At 39.1% G+C, this 15286-nt stretch overlaps 1 protein-coding gene across 1 annotated transcript in view; it reads right to left on the reverse strand.

Annotated features, from left to right (window-relative positions):
- Dnaja1 (DnaJ heat shock protein family (Hsp40) member A1) overlaps nt 1–15286 on the reverse strand; it is a 29140-nt gene that overhangs the window by 13601 nt on the left and 253 nt on the right. The gene's annotated exons all lie outside the window — the stretch shown is intronic.

Here is a 15286-nt window from a genome sequence, read left to right on the forward strand (position 1 = left end):
TAGGAAAATGCAAGTAATTGGATGTAGCCAGAGCTAAGGGAGCTGGAATGGCTGGAGGTGGTGCTTTAAAGCAAGGGGGTGAAGAGCGATGGGACGACGACAGTTTAACTCCTTGTGTATTTTACTAAGCTAAGGACTTTCAGCCTTATGCTGAAGCATCCCCATGCCACCTCTTCAGTCTTACATTTTCATTAAACTGCGTTCAAGTCACACACTACTATCTTCAGTTTCCCAAATGAACTTTTTCACTGCTCTGTGCTTTTGGTTGACAAACATCTAATTTTTCCTATCTTAGGTATATAACCATTGGTATAACTTCTTGTTGTTTTAGAACAACACTTTTAAGTAAAAGTCTGCCAGGCAGTATACTTAGGATTTGATAATATGAAAATTCTGTAAGTCATGGGCTCTGCCTTCAAGGAACTCAGCACATAACAAAGAACAAGTAATGTGATAAATGCTAATAAGGACTATGAGGTGCCCAGTAGGGGAAACTTGTGACACCCAGAAAAGTATATCAGGCAGAGAGACCAATAAGTGTGAAAGCATAAATAATGAATAAATAAATAAGCATAGTTCATGGACTTGCAGTCCTAAAGTCCCTACTGTAATCTGAGCTGTACATATGTGCATCTAACGTTGCTTAAGTATGTAATTTTCACCAGGAGTTTTCACAATAAGACAACCATGCCTATGTTTCTTAAATATTGCCATATTTAGTGTTTGTTTCTGCCTCCGGAACACAGTTGAAATTCCCACAACTTTGAGAAAGATGAAAGTGTGATACCAGTATGATAATACCTCCTTGAGACTGCAAACATAAGATTATGAAATCTGATATGAAAATACTTTGAAGTGCTTAAGATCATGTATTAAGTGAGCTTAATTCTTCATTGGATAGTAAAAATAAAAGTCATAAAAGTTGGCTTTTAAAAAAGGGAAAATATGCACTTACTGCTTATTTATACTATAGATGCATAGAGTATTTCTGAAGGTCACAGAAATGTGCCACTGTGTACCTAATACCACAAAAGGTACTAGGCAGACAAAGAGTAGTATTTTCTTTAAGGCTCAGCATTGATGGGAAAAAAAAAATCTGGGGTTTGAATTCAGGGCTTTGTACTTGTTCCTCATCATTGTATATGTTCTGTTTGACATTGTTTTCTTCATAGAAACCTATTTCAATGTTGAAAATACATCCTGATGAATATTCTGGTGTTTCAGTAACAGAGGTTAACACTTAAGAAGAGGGTTGAGTTGGGGCTCTGACTCAAGTGGTAGAGCACCTGCCTAGCAAATGTGAGGCCCTGAGTTCAAACCCCAGTAGTGTCCCTCCCTTGCAAAAAAGAAGCATTCTTATTTATATAAAATACAGAAATATTAGCAACAACTTTGTATATAATCTTTTTTTATAGAGAAATTGGATCATATTATACGTGCTGTTTACAACTTGCCCTTCTCACTTTGTCAAGATAAATAGATCTACCTTGTTTAATTAATTTAAGGACTTCATAGTATATAGTATGACTGGATCCCTACTGATGAATATGTCAGCAATTTCCAATGTTTTTACAAGTAGTGCTGCAAATTTTCAAATACAGCTTAGGGGTACTCACGCACATATTTTGTTAGGATGTGTACTTAGAATTGAAACTCCTGGGTCAATGTGAATGTAGACTTAAAATGGCAGTAACTTTCCATATTGGAATATACTGCTACTCAGAAGTGTGTGAGTGGGCCTTTCAAATATTGGGGAGTCTGTCTTTTTTTCTTATTTGTTAAATATTTGCTATCTTAGAGATAAAAAGTTACATCTTATTGTTTTAGTCCCTTCCCCCGCCCCTGCCGTGTGTCTGTGTCTTTCTTTCTTTCTGTTTGAGACAGGGTCTTGTCAGCCTAGGCTGACTTTGAACTTGAGATTCTATTGCCTCAGCCTCCTAAGTTGGGAGTACAAGCATGAGACTCCACTCCTAGGGCTTAAGCTTCTTTAACAGTGAAGTTAACCATCTTTTAAATGTTTGCTGACTTTTCCATCAACTGTCAAAAGAAAAATGATCAAATAATATGAATATAAGTCCACTGTTTTAATGGTATATAATAGCATTTTTATACTAAGGATAGTAAATATTAGTCCATCATGTAATTATTCTCTTTGGTGTGTTGTTAGCTTTTCACTTAGTGTTACATCTATCTATCTATCTATCTATCTATCTATCTATCTATCTATCTATCTTACCATATAAAGGTTTTGGCCAAATGCCATATTTCAGTGGGTTACTTCATAACTCTCATAACTATATGGAGGTAGCTGGAGATGGTTGTAGGCATGGCAGGAGTCAAGACATAAGGACGTGGGCACTCTGCTATGAAGTTTGGATTTTATTTTGAAAGCTCTGGAGGAGTTTATGGATAGTGTGATAGAACTTCTAACAATTTTTTTTTCTTGTGGTACTAGGGGTTGAACCCAGGGCCTCAAGTAAGTATAGTAGGCAAGCATTCTACAACTTTCCAGGCTAAGATACCTTTTTTAAAATTGTGAAAAAAAAAAAAAGATGAGGGATGGGGTTGAGGGTGTAACTCAGTGGTAGAGTGTGTGCTTAGCATGGTCATGCCCTGGGTTAAACCGCTATCACAAAAGGGGAGTGGTGGTAGTAAAAAGAGTAATGCACTCTTGATTAGTCTAAGTTAAAAGTGTATCATTTTCCCCAATGCAGAAGAGTAGTAGTATTTTCTTTATGGCTCAGGATTGATAGAAAAGAAAAAAGAAAAACGCTGGGATTTGAATTCAGGGCTTCACTCTTGCTCGGCAGGCACTCTACAGCTTGAGCCACACCTCCAGCCCAATTTCATTTATTTTTGGAGACGGTGTCTCATTATGCTACCCAGGTTGTCCTTAAACTTCTGAACTCAAGTGATCTTTCTGGTTTTGCCTCCCAAGTAGCCGATGTGGTGAATGCCACCACCGTACCTGGCTTCCTCTTTAAAAAAAAAAAACCTGAATGGAGATGATTGTAATTTTTCATACCATTGAATTAAAATAAAGAATGTGCAGTATACAGGTCTTTTTGGAAATTGTAAAATGCTTCATTTATGAGATCCTGATCTATTTCATAAAGTCCTCTGCAGTTTGTTGATATGAATTTTTACATTGTTAAAACTTTTTTAAGAAAAAGAGGGAAAAAAAGGAGTTTAAATTGAGTGTATTTAGTGGTTATCTGCTGATTCAGCACACTTCAGATGATGTGTCAGCAAATATTCTTTCTCTTCCTGCTTTCACACAATCAATCCATCAAGGGAGACTTGAAGGCTGGGGATATACCTGTAAGGTGGAATGAGGAATTAAGGAGGAATACTGCTGCATAGATATGAAACTGAACAAAATGACTTAATATCCCTTCCAAATCATAGACTCTTAATCTACATAGCTTAAAATTCTAAATCCCATTGGATTTTTTTTTTTTACTTTTATTATTTTTTGAGACTGGGTCTCAGTATGTAGCTTAGGCTGGCCTCAGACTCACAATCCTCCAGCCTCAGCCTCTCAAGTGCTGAGATTACTGGTGATGCCTTGTGGCATCATTTATTTGAATAATTTAGTTGGTAGTGTTATTTGCGGATATGTATCTTCTACACAATTATTTTAGCTTTCCACCTCACCTCACTATCAAGTATCTTCTAGCTTAAGTTTGATATTCCATCTGGATTTCCTTCTTTATACAAATTCTGGTGCAGATATGAATTGTTTTGCCCCATAATCTTTTTTTTTTGTGGTACTGGGGTTTGAATTTAGAACTTCACACCTGCTAGGCAGGCACTCTACCGCTTGAGCCATGCCTCCAGCCCCCATAATCTTTTTAGCAGAAAAACAACTGGGGAAAGGAAACGTAGAGATAGCTTCAATTTGTTGTAAACAATTTCTATAGTGTCCCCTAAACCCATAATATGACACTAAAATCTACTTTGCAAAAATGTTTTTGACATCTTCTTATACTTGGCAGGAACTTAATTTTGTCTGAAGATTGATGTACTATGTATAAATTCTTCAACATCCTTAAGTGAAATAAAAAACAAAATAACTCAAATAACAACTACAATTCAAGGACTTTTTTTTTTTTTTTGGTGGTGGTGGTGGTGGGTACTGAGGTCTTAGAACCTTTGACTGACTTAAGCCCTGTCATATTCCCATAGCACCCTGTGGCCACATGTCTATCATTGCATTTATGCATATGTGTGCTCTATAGTATAAACAATGAAGGCGACAAAAATGCTTTCTTCCAGAAGTCTTCATAGGCTTTGTGTCCATAGTCCAAGTACACAAAAAAACAAAACCAAACCAACACATACACTCTAAGATGCCAAAAATTTTAAATGCAGAGAAAAGGAAATTTAAAAATCATTGGTAAAGATAAAATGGAACTAGAGCCAAATTTTTAGCCAAAGCTAAAACTAGGAATGATCTTTGTATTTACTACAGCTGAGCCATGAATTTATCTCTAAGTTGGCATCCTTATTGGTCCCATATTTCATGGTGTCTGAAGATTTAAAAATAAAACAACAACAAAAAAACTTGTTACTCTGAAGAAGTGAAACTATTCCTGAAAGTGAGATCAGATTGGAATGTCTCTCAGGGATGCTTAAGCACATTGAGTGAGGCCCTAAATTCAACCCCCAGTATCACCTCCCCTCAAAAAAAAAGCACATTATGTCATATGAAGAGCTCTCTTTGATAACATCCCTGACTAGGTGACCAGTTCAGATGGATGCTTCTTAATGCCTGATGGCAGCACAACAAAAGGCAGTTCACTGGGATAAGCAATGCTTCTGAGGTGGAGGACTATCATGACTTAATGTTTTATCTCCAGCAGCTAGCACAGTAATTGGCAGATAGCAGGTGTCAAGAAGTGTTTGTTGTGTGAATATCTAATAGAGAGGACCCAGTTCAAAGATGCCCTGTAGAAAGGCTCCCTTGTTACCAAGACCTGAAGTCCTGTTCCCTTCATGTACATCCTTTTTGTAGTTATTAAGCAGAACAGTTATGGAATATTTCTTCTACTGATGAGTTAAACTTCCATTTAAATATTGAATGCTTCTGGGTGCTGGTGGCTCATGCCTGTAATCCTAGCTACTCAGGAGGCAGAGATCAAAAGGATCGCAGTTTGAAGCCCGAAAATAGTTGGAAAGACCCTATCATGAAAAAAGAAAAAAAAAAAAAAGAGAAACCCATCACAAAATAGGGCTGGTGGAATGGCTCAGGTGTAAGCATGGAGTTCAAACCCCAGTACTGCAAAATAAATAAATAAATACATAAATAAAATACTGAATACTAAAATTTTTGTCTTCTCCAAATATAGAAGTGAGGCCAGGAGTTTGTGTGTGTGTGTACCCACACTATTGGCGGTGGTAGTGGTAGGAAGTACCTTACCTAACCGAGTGGTCATTCCAAAGGTGACCTTGTAATACTGTTGGTTTAGATCTAGATTCCTGAATTTAGGCTTTCCCTCAGAACACAGGCAGGGCTGGCAATGGTGTCAAGGTGGGGCTTTGCCATCAGTCTCTGTGCAGAGACTAAGACATTGACTGAGTGCTTCCTATGTGCCAGGGTCTTTTCTAGGTGAATGAAACAATGTTGACCATGACAAATACAGCTATTTCCCTCATGAGCTTAAGATCACTGGAGGGGCACAGACATTAAGCTGATACTTACACAAGTATATAGACAGTTCTCCTATTAGGGAAGTTGGGGCTTGACTCAAATTTCACTTTTAAAAATTCCAGCAAATAGTTGGAACACAGTTATAGTGTTGCCTTTTTTTTTTTCTTTTGGCAGTACCAAGGTTTGAATTCAGGGCCTTGCACCTGCTAGGCAGGCATTCTGCCTCTTAAGTCACATTCCCATTCCTTTTTGCTTGTTATTTTTCATATAAGGTCTCCCTTTTTTGGTGGGGATGCTCTTAGATTGCAATCCTCCCTTGAAGCTGGGATAACAGATGTGTGCCACCATAGTGCTTTTTTTTTTTTTTTAAGAGCACATTCTGGTTATTTAATACTGTTTATCACACTGCCTCCAAAATTGGTGAAATAAAATAACATTTGCTCAAAAGTCTGAAACTGGGGTATGGGCTTATCTGGGACAACCCATTTCTGTTCCATGTGGCAACTGTTGAGATGGCTCACCTGGGGATAGATCATTTGTATACTGGCTGTTGGCCAGGAGCTTAGTTGGGGTCTTGGTTCTGTTTTATGTGTCTAATTTTGGATTCTCATAGCATGGCAACTGGGTTCTGAACAGGAGCACCCTGAGAGGTTAGCCACATAGGCCACAATGTGCAAGTACTTATCAGAGCTCTGTTTATATTGTGTTTGCTGATGTTCCACTGGCCCAAAGCAATCACTTGGCCAAGTCCAGAATTGATGTGGGAGGGGAATTACATGGGGGTGAGAATTGTGAGAGGTGAGAATCAATGGATCTTCTAAAGCAATAGACTGCCTTAGGAAGAAAAGCTAATTTTCAAAAATAAACTATTTTTGAAAATTTTATGTTCTTTTTGCTTCTCAATCACATATATCCTTTATTTCTAAAATATCCGGGGAAGGGCAAGATATGCAGCTTAATGGCATAATGCTTGCCTAACATGCATGCATGAGGCCCTGGGTTTGATTCCCAGCACACACACACACACACACACACACACACACACACACACAAAATCCTTGATATTTTTATTCCTGGACTTGAGCCAAGAATTCAAGGCTATTGGGAAACACAGTGAGATTCTGTCTCAAAAAAGAAAAAAAGGTCAGGTGGGCACTAGTGGCTGATGCCTGTAATGATAGCTATTTGGGAGGCTGAGATCAGGAGGACTGGAGTTTGAGGCCAGCCCAGGCAAATAGTTTGTGAGACCCTATCTCCAAAATAACCAGAGAAAAATGGACTAAAGGTGTGGCTCAAGGGTAGAGCCCTTGCTTTGCAAGCACAAAGTCCTGAATTTAAACCCTAGTCTAACCAAAAAAAGAGTCATTCTTCTGATGAAAATTCTGTGATTTTTTTTTTCCATTTCACTCAGGTATCCACATTGATTACTTCTTTCAGGTTTCTTCAAAAGAAACCTTCCACAATACACAAAAATATCATTATCACATATCCTGCTTCATTTTTCTTTATAGCATGTATCCTTACATGGTCTATGTATTTCTTTGTTTATGGTCTGCTTCTCCCCTCTAGACTGTATGCTCTTGAAAGCAGTAATTTTGTTTTGTTCACTGTAATAGCTCTAGCTCCTAGAACAATGCCAGGTGTGTAAAAGGTGTTCAAAGTTGAATGACTGAATAAATGTACCAGGCTATAGAAAGTTAGAGCTGTTTTGATTTCAATGAGCCCAAGACACTTGAGAGTGTGAGATGCAGGTGCCCCTATGGGCTCCTATAGCCATATGCCTCCCACTAGACCAGCAGGAGGAGCTGATTATAATGCCCCAGATTCTTCTCTCTGGGAATTACTGTTGTCTATCTGTGATTGTGAGTTTGAGGACCTGGACCATACAGGATTTATATGGTTTGGGGATGGTACAGAGGGCAGCCCCATCAATCTTAAAGGTAGAGAAGTTTTCCAAGTTCCAACTGAAGAAACTTGACTGAGTGGTTTAAAAAAAAATTGAAAGAAAACCCTTTTTTAGGGTGTGTTTATAGAAAGGAGAGAGTGGCAGATGGAATTGGAGAGATGGATGAGAACTTCTATAGAACCCACACTAAACAAGGAGTCTACAGTAGTCTTAACTTGAGATGTGGTGGAGATCCATGAAAGAATTTAAGCAGGGTGGTGTTGATGGTGGTAACATGATCAGATTTGTGTTTTGAACCATTTCCTTTAGCTGCGGTGTGAATAGAGTGGAGGAGGCAAGTGTGAATTAGAAAAGAATGAAAAACATTCTAGGGGTGATAAGATGAACATTGAGGAATTCATAGACTGATGTATCAGGGTGGGTGGAAAGGGTAGGAAGTTCAGTGTTGCTGGTACAAATCTGGGAATGAAGAGATAGAGGAAGGCAAAGCAGAATAAGTTAGAAGGACTCCTGTGTCTTATTTTTTTCCTGTGTTTTTCTTCTTAACGTTTATAAGAAATTCTAGGATAGATCACCATAACACATGTGATTTTTTACAAATAAGCATTGCTGAATTGAAATAAAAGTTCTGACATGGTTTATCAATGGTGGGATATTAGTACTTGGGATTATAGTGACTATCCCCTAAACTCTTGGAAATTAGATCCTCTCGAGTGCTAAGCTATGAAAGCACAGTGGGAGAAGTTCACTAGTCCTAAATGCAGGAGTCAAAAATAATAAAGTGCAAATTATAGGGAGATATACATCATCATGTTTATAGGACAGACCTCTACTGGTATGCTAATTATAGGTATGACTACCAAGAATTTGAAAATATCATCATTAAAAGATGTTAATCAGAAATTGTATAGCTAATTCATCATGAAACTTAATGTCATAAAGATTATATTATCAGTTTCTTAAGTTTCTCATAAAAGTTTAAAAGTACTTTATTTGGCTATCTAGCCAAATCAATATTATTTTCTTAAGTACCACCCATTTTATTTATTTATTTTTATGTGGTGCTGGGGATCAAACCCAGGGTCATGTGAATGCTAGTCAAGTGCTCTGCTACTGAGCTATTCTTCCGGCCCCCAAATATTGTTTTTAAATCTTTGTTATAATTATAAAGAAAATGTAAGGATTTTTTTTCATCAAATTCTTCACAGGCTTCCTCAAATCACCTTGTTCTGCAAATATTACATTGTTTTTGATACCCCTGGGGTTTGAACTCAGGGATTTACACTGGCAAAGCTTCAGCCATACCTCTAGTCCATTTGGCTCTGGTTATTTTGGATATGGGGTCTTGTGAACTATTGGCCTCAAATCTTGATCCTCCTGATCTCAGCTTCCCAAGAAACCAGGATTACAGGCATGAGCCACAGATGCCTGGCCAAATATTACATTTTTATCTTTGTTCTATACCATAAAAAAGGTGAGAAGTGAGTTGGGCATGGTGGTACACACCTGTAATCCCAGAACTTGGGAAGCTAAGGCAGAAGGAGTTTGAGGCCAGCCTGGGCTACATAGTGAGTTTGAGTCCAGCCTACGTTGTGTAGCAAGACTCTGTCTCAAAAAAGCTGAGAAGCAATAGGAATTATTATCTAAAAGATAAAATAATATCCTTGGAAAATGGTCAGGAGGAGTGCCTTAGGTTGGATTTCCCCAAAAGCAGACACTGACACAAGGATTTTGTTTAGAGATGATCTGAAGAAGTATGAGGTGGTTGGGAAGGAAGCAGTACACAGTGGGTTAATATGCAGGTTACCTCTCTGGGCAGCTGGAGCTTAGTCTGAGTGGAGAGCCTCTGGGACAGTATACTACTTGCTTCAAAATTTTTTCATCAGAGGTGAGGTCCACTTCTGTATGTCATTTTCATTACTGCTTCCAGGGGTATAAATCCCTGTGATTCCAGCCTGTGTGTGGTAAGAGAAGGCTCCCGGAACTAGAGGAAAATCACAGTGGGCAACATCACAGTTCTTACAGTAAGAAGTTTTTGGTATGGATCCAGGTCTTGGGGAAGGGTGGCAGGTGCCATATCTGGGTGCCAAGCAGACCCTGCAACAACCCAAGAATCAGGCTAAGAAGATGGATGAGAAAGATAAGGCTTTCAAGCAGAAGCAAAAAGAGGAGCAAAAGAAACTCAAGGAGCTAAAAGTGAAGGCCTCTGGGAAGGACCCTCTGGCCACGCGTAGAATTAAGAAATCTGGGGAAAAGTAAGCTGTTCCTTGTGCTGGAGATGCTGGCGACCCTGATTCCTATTCCTATTTAAACATCTGGATTCCCTGCCATTCTTTCGCCACCAACAGCTAGAATAAAGTGTTGTCTTGAAGTCTGTTGCACATTTAAGAGTAAGGAATTTATAATATAGTGGTTCTTGTGTCTGGTTTGTCAGCCACGATTTCAGTCATTTGTACCTCAGTTGTGAATTTAAAGTTAAACCCAATCTTGAATCCTGCTACACTCTGTTCTTTGTACTCTGAATTCTGTATTACCTTGAATTAAATCAACTCATTTAAAAAAAAAAGAAAATTTTGATATACTAAACACGCAACTAAATTTATATTTTAGTAGATTTTGGTCCTATTGCTACTAAGTGACTTCTATGATCTGACCTAGGTCTACCTGCAGAGAGGAATATGTCTTGTCTTGTCCAATTGATGCTGCCTATAAAAATCTCTCCAGTCAGTTCACTTCTCTCCCTTTGTTCATGGTGCCAACATCCTTTGTACTAACTGTTCTCAGCCTTTCAGATCTTGCCTTCCCCTCTAATCCATTCTTTCTCACAGTGATCTTTGTAAAATGAAAAGCAAATTATGTCACCTCCTAGCTGACTCCTCAGGGGCTTTTTCATTGAATGAGCTCACATACAGTTCCAAAATGGTTTACTATCTGGCCCTTTTTTCAGATCTCACCATTTTCCTTTTATAACCAATTCCATTGGACTTTCAGCTCCATTGGACTTTGGTCATGCCTGAAAGAATATGCTAATGGCCCTGCTGTAGGGGTTTTGTAGTTGCGCCCACAGTTTGTATCATAGATCTAGAATATTCTTCCATCCGGTATTTATTTGTCTACTTCCTTTCCATCTTTCTGGATCAGTTCAATTACCCTTCCCTCAGAAAGCCCTCTCTCTTTTCTTTTTGCAGTGCTTGGGATGTAACCCAGGGACTGACTTGCACATGCTAGGTAAGCACTCTGCTTACCTAGATCACCAGCTCTTGTTTTTTGTTTGCTTTTTTTTCCTTTATAGTGGTTCTGGTGTTTGAACTTAGCCTATTAGGCAGGTGCTTTACCACTTGAGCCACCCTATCAGCCCTTAATCTCCCCCCTCCCTCGGGGGGGTTTTTGTGGTACTGGGGTTTGAACTTGAGCCACTCCCACTCTGCCAGCCCTATTGTTGTGAAGGGTTTTTTGAGAGGCTCTCTCAAACTATTTGCCCAGGCTGGCTTTGCATCATGATCTTAGTGATCTCAGACTCCTGAGTTTTGGCATTCTATGCATGAGCTTCCATGCCCAGCAACAGATAAGTCTTTTTTGATTCCCCTTCCAACCCTCTTCTACTCTATTGTTTCTTTGGAGAACCGTAATATAGCTTTCACAAATATAAAAACAAAATATGGTTTCCCAGCTATACTTTCTCCTGGAACTCTGTACTTTCCTTTTGAGCAATTCTCTAGACCAGACCACCAAAGCCTCTGGGTCCAGCTGCATTTTTCTTAGCCTAGGAGTCTCAAAGTCTCAAAGAATGAAGACTTCGGGGGTCACGTTTATATGAGTGAATGGGGACAGACAGTGGCAAACTGGAGAGCACATGCCAGCGATTCACAATTCTATTTGTTGTCAGTTTGCTCAATTTATTGATTTTTTTCCAAGAGACTGACTAATAATTCTAATTTCACATGAGACTTAATTTCTGACTGTTAGAATTTTAAAAAATCCAGAGCAGAACAGCCAAAAACAGTTTGAAAAGGAAGAACAACATTGGAGATCTCATCCTTCCTGATTCCAAAAATTATTTAAAAGCTATTAATAATCAAAACAGTGTAATACTGGCATAAAAACAGATCAATCAACTAGAACAGAAAAATACTAGAAATAAACCCTAGCATATATGATCAAATGATTTTCAGCAAGCATGACAAGACCAAAAAGGACAGAGCAGTCTACTCAACAGATGGTGTTGGGGAAACTGGATATCCACATGCAAACAATGAAGCTGGACCCTTACCCTACACAGTATACAAAACAAACTCAAAAATAATCAGACATAAATGTAAGGTCTAAAACTATAAACTTCTAAGAAGAAAACATAGAGGAAAAGCTTCACAACAGATTCGGCAATGATTTCTTGGATATGAACAACAGGCAGCAAAATTATAGGTAAATTGGACATCAAAATAAATTTCTGTGCTTCTAAGTATACAATCAACACAGTGAAAAGCCAACCTGAAAAATGGAAGAAAATATTTACAAATCTTGTATTTGATCAGATGTACAAAGAACTTCTACAACACAACAAAAACTACAAATAACCTTTAAAAATGGGCAAAGGACTTGAACAGATATTTCAAATGGAAAAGAAGTATATAACATGTAAATCACTAATCATTAGGGAAATATAAATCAAAACAACAGAGAGATGTCACCTCATTGTGGGTATATATGGCTGTTATAAAAAGAAAAACAAAAAAACAACCCAGAGCCAGATGCCGGTGGCGCACGCCTGTAATCCTAGCTTCTTAGGAGACAGAGATTGGTTGATCGCGGTTCAAAGTCAGTCTGGGCAAATGGTTTGCGAGGCCCTATCTTGAAAAAAGTCTTCACAAAAAAGGGCTGGTATAGCCTCTGAGTTTAAGTCCCAGTACCACAAAAAACAAAACAACAACAAAAAAAAACACCAAAAAACAAAACACAAACCAGGACTAGGAGCATGGCTGTAGTAGTAGAGTGCTTGCCTAGCAAGCATAAATCCTGAGTTCAGTCCCCAGTACTAACAAAACAAAAACCAAAAAACAAAGTAACAAGTATTGACAAGTATGTGGAGAAACTGGAACCATGGTGCACTATTAGGATATAAAATGTTGCAGCAGCTATGGAAAACACATTATGATAATTCCTTAAAGTATTAAAAATAGAATTACACCAAGTGCCAGTGGCTCACACTTGTAATCTTAGCTACTTGGGAGGCTGAGATTGGCAGGATTGCTATTTGAGGCCAGCCTGGGCAAATAGTTCATGAGTCTCCATCTCTAAAATAACCAGAGCAAAATGGACTGGTGGTGCTCAAGTGGTATAACACCTGCTTTGCAAGTGTGCGTTCCTAAGTTCAAACCCCAGTCTTGCCAAAAAAAAAAAAAAAAAAAATTACCATATGATTTAGTAATCCCACTTCTGTGAATATATCCAAAACAATGGAAAGTAGGATCTTGAAGAGATTCATACATCCATGTTCACAGCATTATTCAGTATAGCCAAAAGGTAAAAGCAACGTGTTATAGTCAATCTTGATTGTCAACTTCACACCTAGGAGATTAGTAAAGCACACCTCTGGGGTGTCTGTGAGGGCCTTTCCAGAGGCAACTAGATCATGAGAGCTCTGACTTAATGAATGGTTTCATCCATTGATGGATTCAGACTATTGAATTCTTTGAATAGACTACTGGGAAATGGTGAACTGTGGAAGGTGGGGCCTGCTTGGAGGAAGTAGGTCACCGGGGTGTGTTCTTGGGGACTGTATCTTTGCCTTGGCCCTTCTGGTTAAAGTTTGGCTCTGCTTCCTGTTTGCCATGAGGTTAAACAGCTTCCTCCTCCATACATGCTCTCACTGTCATGATACTCTGCCCAAGTATGTGGGTCAAGCAACCATGGACTGAGCCTTGGAAACTGCAAGCCAAAATAAATTCTTCTTCCTTTGAGTTGTTTTAGACAGGTATTTAGTCACAGTGACATGAAAAGTAACTAACAACCCGAATGTCCCTCAATGGATAAATGTATTAACTGTGGTGTAGATGCAATGGAGTACTTAGCCTTAAAAGGAAGTTCTCTACAACTTTTTTTTGGTGGTACTGGGGTTTGAACTCAGGGCCTCTCACACTTGCTAGGCATGCACTCTTTCCCCTTGAGCTACTCCTCCAGCCCTAGGAACTCCTGATATGCTACAATGTAGATGAAATTTACTGACATTATACTAAGTGAAATAAGCCAGTCACAAAATACTATATGATTTCACTTAGATGAGGCATTTAGAGTGATCAAACCCCTGGAAGCTGAAAGTAGAACAGGGACTTGTGAGGGAGGGGAAGATTCGGAGTTACTTAATTGAGTTTTAGTTCTGCAAGATGAAAAAGTGCTGGAGATTAATTGCACAACAATGTGAAGTAGGTGAAAGTCTTAAGTGCCTGCTATGCCCTCAGCCATGCACTGTTACAATGACTTGCTTTTCTGGCCACCACACTATGAATAATGGGCTAGACCTAAAAAGTTGGGCATGGAAAATTTGCCCATTTATACATTATGTGGTGAATAACTCAACTAGAATGATCCAATTCAATTTTTAGCTGTAAAGCACACAAAAAGCAGGTCAAGTAGAACCAGAGGCTTTTGAAGGAACAACAAAACTGGTTAGGTCACCACAGCTACCTTTTTTATTTTTCTTTATCTCCAGCTGCTGCAAGCTACCTTCCTCAGTTTGAATCTGAGATGCCCCCTGTGCCTCCCACATCCTGGTGTGATTTTAATATAAGTCTGTATCTTCTCTGCTGACAAATGCGAACCTCCCACCCTCTGTTTTGAGTGCTCAGATATCTCCATCATATAGTGGAGTCTGAGTCTCTGCTTTCACATGGAAGGAAACATTGATCAAGAAATGGGACTCCTAAAACTGGGTGTTGGTGGTGCACTCCTGTAATCCCAGCACTAGGAAGGCAGAGGCAGAAGGATTGAGTGGTGACTTAGTGAGACCCTGCCAGAAAGTTAAAAAAAAAAAAAGAGAAAAAGAGAAAGAAATGGGATTCTTTAAGACCGTTTCCATTGCATTTGAGAAGTTTCTAAACAAGTAATAGGAATTTTTGGACTGGGGGATGTGGCTCAAATGGTAGAGAGCCTGCTTTGCAAGTCCAAAGCCGTGAATTCAAACCCCAGTCGCATCAAAACTAAAACAACAACAAAAACCAAGGAATTCTTTCATCTATCAAGATGCCTTTGAATAATCTGCAACACTTGACTTTTATGTAAGATTTTGGGTTGCTATAAAAATCAGTACACACATCTCATCTGGGCCGCCTGCTTTTCTCCTCCCTGATTCTTCCTCAGTTTATTTAATGAAAACAGCAATAAAAAAATCTTAAGAGGCTTCCCTGTGCCCATCTCCTTTCCACTCATTTCCCCCCACCTCCCAAGGGAGAAGGCAGATTGTAGTTTAGAAGGTGGTGGCAAGGCTACAGCGGGTCCCGGTTTTCTTTGGTGGGACTGGGGTTTGAACTTACGGCTTTACCCTTGCAAAGCTTGCACTGTACCGCGTGAGCCACACCTCCAGTCCATTTTACTTTGGTTCTTTTGGAGATGGGCGGGCTGAAGGAGTAGCTCAAGCGGTAAGAGGGCCTGCCTAGCAACCGTGAGGCCTTGAGTTCAAACCCTAGTGCCACCAAAACAAAAAACTACCAAATATTCTGGAAATGGGATCTCGC

Source organism: Castor canadensis, chromosome 13 (genome assembly GCF_047511655.1).
Source record: "Castor canadensis chromosome 13, mCasCan1.hap1v2, whole genome shotgun sequence".
Lineage (NCBI taxonomy): Eukaryota > Metazoa > Chordata > Mammalia > Rodentia > Castoridae > Castor > Castor canadensis.